The following is a 5858-nucleotide window of genomic DNA, read 5'->3' on the forward strand; positions in this document are numbered from 1 at the left end:
AATAAAAAAGTGAAATGAAATTCTGAGGGCAAACTAGCAAGTAACATCAAAACGTACAGCAAGAACTTCATGAAATATTTGGAAGAGGGGTCAAAGGGAAGAAAGGCCCCTTACATAATGAGGCTAGGGCAGTAATAATGGGGAACCAGGAAATCGCAGAAGAGTTAAATATAGCATTCCAAAAATACTAAATATTCAAGGGGCAAACAGGGAGGAGGAAATAAATACAATAACTGTCACTACAGAATAAGTTGTGTACTTCCCCACAATCTGATTGGATGCATTCTCAGATATTAAAACTAGCAGATGCAAAGATAGAAGATTGCTGCAGTGCATCGCTAAGAATCCTCAGATTCTCAAAGCCTTAGAGGACCGGAAAACTGCCAATAACACCCTTTCAAAAAAATTATAAAACAGTTAGCATAAAGTCTGTTATTAAACTGTTAGCATGTAATGCAAAGGATATAACAGCAGAGCATTTAGAGATACATAATATTACCAGAGGTAGCATGACTTTATGAAGAGGAAATCATGCCTGACTAATTTGTTAGAATTCTTCGAGGGGTTAAAAAGCAAATATATTAATTTTGAAATTCTCAGAAGGCATTCGATAAAAAAGGTGCTACGTGTAAGGCTTCTTAATAAGATAACAGGCAGTAGTGTTGGAGGTAGTACAGTAGCATTGACAGAGGATTGGTTAACTAATAGAAGAAAGAATTGGAATAAAGGGAGATGTAACTAGCAACGTGTAACTATTGGAATGCCACAGGGATCAGAGTTGGAGTTACAATTATTTACAGTATGTGTGAATAATATGGATGTGGAAAATTAATGCACTATAGCCAAGTTTGTGAAGAACAAAATTAGGTGGGAAGTAAAGCGGTGAGGATGGCATGAAGTCTGCAGAGGGATATAGACAGGTTAAGCAAGTGGGCAAAAAAAAATTTGGCAGGTGGAATATAATGTGGGTAAGTGTGAGGTTATGCACTTTAGCAACAGAGAAGCTGGATATTATTTAAATAAAGATTGCAGCGCATACATTAATGTGTCAGTGGTGAATGAACGACAAAGAAAAATTTAGCTGTCCCAGGTTTCAGACACATGGTCCCCAGAGTGTATTCAGAAAGGTTGTAAACCAAGAAGTCCTGAAGCCTAAATTAAGCATCAAGGGCTGCTTAGTTACAGCATTCAAACATACTTTATCCAGTGAGTATCTGTAGCAGTGCTGAAGGTTCACCTAATATTATGCTGATTTCTACCAACAGAAGAATAGATCATAAAACGACACCAATCTATTATTCTGCTGCTAAATCAAACTTTCATGAAGTTGGCGGTGTTGAGAATTATCTCGGATCTGAAATGTACCAGGTGAGGTCACAGCATTGAATTGCAATTTATGCATTAGTTTGCAGACGGTCAGGTGTTTAAAAGTTTCCAATTGCAGATCAACCTGCAAACCTCCTTCACCATTAACAAAAGAAGTTTTGTTTTGACTGCAGCTTCAACTGAAGATAAATGATATACATAATAGATTTAGGAACTTGCAAACACAGGATCATGTAGGATCAGATTAGGCAACACTGGTCCATTACACTGATCTCAAATTCTAAGAAACAATTGGAACCTACACCTTTATCAAGTTTTATCCCCTTCACTCGCTGAACAACAATCTAATCCTCTCCCATTTGTAAATTCATAGCCCTTCCTGCTTCCTTTCATATGAAAAATAGTCACAGTTCACAGTCCAAATTTCAAGATCACCTTGCTACACAGTTATACATGGCCTCGTTGAGGCCACACCTTGAGTACTGTGTGCAGTTTTGGTCTTCTAGTCTGAGGATGGACATTCTTCTTATTGAGGGATTCCAACGAAGTTCACCAGACTGATGTGTGAAGAAAGACTCGATTGACTGAACTTGTACTCGCTGGAATTTAGAAGAATGTTTGGGGAGGAGGGAGGAGGGAGCAGGGAGGAAGGGAGGGAGGGAGGGAGTCTCAGAAACATAGGGACTGGACAGGCTAGATGCAGGAAGAATCTTTCCATTGTTGGGAGAAGTCCAGAACTAGGGGTCACAGTGTATGAGTAGGGGTAAATCATTCAGGAATGAGGGGAGGAAGAATTTCTTCACTCTACAGGTGAAGAATTTCTTCATCTGTAGAATTCTCTACCACAGAAAGCTGTTGGGGACAGTTTGTTCGATACATTCAAAAGGGAGCTGGACGTGGCCCTTGCAGTCAAAGGGATCACGGGGTATGGAGGGAAAGAGGGAATGGGATACTGAGTTTGTATGATCAGCCATGATCATATTGAAAGGTTATGCAGGCTCAAAAGGGCTGAATGGCCTATTCCAACATCTATTGTCTATGTTTCTATGTGATCTGATTGCATTTGTTGAAAATCAAGCTGCCTTAATCATGGCATTCAGGTACTCTATTTGAAAGATGGGAGCATTGTAGAGAATCAGGAACATTTTTTTGTTTAGTAGTTTTTGGAAACATTTTTGAACCATTAAGGCACACAGAAACACAAGTTCAAAACTCTTCACCGAAAGTAAATGGCCCCAACAGTATTACACCTCTCCTAATCATTGCGTGTTGTTACATTTTGTCTACACAGTTCTCCATTGTTGCATGAGACAAAGTCCAAACCAGCTTCTAATTACACTAGTTCTGCTGGTTTTCTGCTTCTGCATTGTCTGCTATTGAAATCAACTTCCTCTATGTGACAACACAACCTATTTTCTGCATATCAGCAAGCACAGGCCATAACTGGCCAATATAGGAGGTCAAAGAAATGGTGAAGCAAGTTTTGAAGTAAGTATTTTTGCAAAGTTCCACTTTTCAGCCAGATGGTTGAAACAGTTAACTTAAAGTACTTTAGAAAAACCTTTTCTTAAAAGAAACTGTTTAGTACTGAATGAACTCCTGGTTGTTTAGTGCATCATCTTTTGGCTGCTATTTTAAAATGGGTGTTAACCAATCTATTTTACAAGTCTCCACTAAAAAAAAAGCAGATAAAAGATATCACAAACACATTAGGTGCTCACCTGCTATGATTGTAACATTAAATTCTCAAGTTAGATTGTTAGGAATACACAGTTCCCTCCACTTTGAGATGTGGGTGTATCCATCAACGGCAAGGCCAGCAATTTTTGCCTATTCCCAACTGCCCAAGAAGGTAGTTGTGAACCAACTTCCTTAACTACTTCGGTTGCAAATATACGGATAGTGCTACAGGGAAGGGAATTCCAGGTTTTTGATCTTGTGACAGTGAAGGAATGGCGATAGACTTCCGATTGTGGCTTGCAGAGGAACCTACAGATGGCAGTGTTCCTGTGCATCTGCTGCCCTTGCGTTTCTAAGTAGAGCTGGTCATGGGTTCAGAAGGCAGGTCATTAATGAAGCGGCTGAAAATGTTTGGGCTACCCCGAGCAACTTGTAGAAACATGGAAGATATGAGCAGGAGGCGGCCATTTCCCCTTTGAACCTGCTCTGCCATTCATCAGGATCATGGTTGATTGTCCAACTCAATAGCCTAATCCCGCTTTCTGCCCATAACGTTTGCTCCCATTCACCTCAAGTGCTATATCTAGCTGTCTCTTGAATACATTCAATGTTTTGGCATCAACTACTTCCAGTTGTAATGAATTCCACAGGCTCACCACTCTTTGGACGAAGAAATGTCTCATCTCCATCCTAAGTGGTCTATCGCAAATCCTCAGACTATGACCCTTGGTTCTGAACACATTCATCATTGCAAACATCTTCCCTGCATCTACCCTGGCTAGTCCTGGTGGAATTTTATAAGTTTCTAAGTGATTTCCCCCACCAACCCCTCCCCCCCCCCCATTCATCTGAACTTGAGCGATAAAAGCCTTACCTAGTCAATCTCTCCTCATACATCAGACCTGCCATCCCTGGAGTCAGCCTGATAAACCTTCACTGCACTCCCAAGAGCAAGAGCATCCTTTCTGGCAAAGGCACACCAAAACTGCACACAATATTCTAGATCTGGTCTCACCAAGGCCCTGCAACTGCAACACATCTCTGCTCCTGTACTCAAAACCTCTTGAAATGAAGGCCAACATACATTTGCCTTCTTTACTACCTGCATGCTTACCTTCAGTGACTGGGAGTACAAGAATGCCCAGGTCCTGTTGCACACTCCCTTCTCCCAATTTATCCCCCATTTCTGTCTGTAGGGGACCTACATTTCTTTTCACAATCTCTTTCCCTTCATGTGCCTACAGAAACTCTTACTGTCCGTCTTTATGTTCCCTGCAGGCTTACTTTCATACTGTATTTTCCCCTTCTTAATCAATCCTTACTTGTGTGGTGCAGTGTCAGTGTCCCTACGTCAGTACCAGTAGGCCTGCACTCAAATATCAACTGCTCCCCAGGTGTGTAATAACATTTGAACAGTTTGATTAGTAAATATCTACCATGAACAATTCCTGCAATGATGTCCTGGTGCAGAGATATTTGACCTCCAACAGCCACAATCATATTCCCTTCTGTTAGTTAGCACTCCAACAATTGGAGAGAATTCCCCCTTGATTCCCACCGATTTCAGTTTTGCTAGTGCTCCCCACGGTCACACTTGGTTTAACATGGTTATCTTGACGCCAAAAGCAGTCACTCTCGTCTCTCCTCAAGTTCAGCTCTTTTGAACAAAGGCCGTAATGTGGTCAGGAACAGAGTAGATCTGAACACACTGAGCTCGTTACTGCTGCAGAGGTGCCATTTGATAGCACTGTTTTAACAACACTTTCCATCGCTTTGTTGATGATCGATGATGATGATGATGATGATGATGATGATGGAGTGGCTGTTGGCCAGATTACTTTGAGGACAAAATGCACCTGGGTAATTTTTCATATCATTGTTAGGTATATGCCAACGTCGTAACTCACCAGAACAGATTTTTAGTACATTACAGTCCAAATTGATACAAAAAAAATTACTCCTCAGTTTTGGTTACTGGCTTAAGACTGCATGGACTTAGGCAATTTATTTCCATATAGCATCCAACGACACAACATAGGAAGGTATATTTTGAATTGTGCATGTGGCATCTCTCATTACTAACAAGATCTGGAACGGATATCGTATTGCAACTAAACTGTTTCTTCACTATTCAAACATACATGCTGGTGGTTAATCATAACAGATACATATAAAAATAAATACTCTATGGTGCTAGTCTTTACATTCAGCAAAGACATCGGGTCTCAAAAGAGCCTATTATTAAAATCTCCACTGTGATATCTCACATGAATACTGTTGTATTAATCTCTTCTACAGGATCTATAGCTCATGGGAAATGTTGGCAACTATAAATAGGCCCTCCAAGGCACAAGTTGGGTGACGATACATCAACTACAATATTTCTAGCTACCTGACCATGGGAGATGAACTGAAGGGCACTTGGTACCTTCAATCCAAAACATAGCCAAGCTCTTTACAGAGAAGGGAGGTAGAAGATTGGGCAAATGGAAGAAAAATGGCATAAAATGAGGATGGTGGGGTGGTGGGGTGGGGAGAAAAAGAAAGAAAGCCAACAACGTGGAAAAAGAGCACAAGAGAAAAGAACACAAGTACAGTGCAAAAGAACATTTCAGTGAAATACTGGCCAAATCGCTTTTATGCAATAAATATCATAATAAATTTTGAGTCCCTAAAAAAAAGGGAGGGCAAAATTAAAGACAAATAGAAATTCGAAAACTACACCTAGTGGATTCAAACAAACAGTATCATTAGCTCAGCATAAAATGTTGACAAGAACCAGTATAAAAAATACTTTACTTTATTGGACCTATCAGCCTGTGTACTAAGTGTCTAAGGAAAAGGGGAGGAGA

This window comes from Rhincodon typus, chromosome 23 (genome assembly GCF_021869965.1).
Source record: "Rhincodon typus isolate 14 chromosome 23, sRhiTyp1.1, whole genome shotgun sequence".
Taxonomy (NCBI): Eukaryota; Metazoa; Chordata; class Chondrichthyes; order Orectolobiformes; family Rhincodontidae; genus Rhincodon; species Rhincodon typus.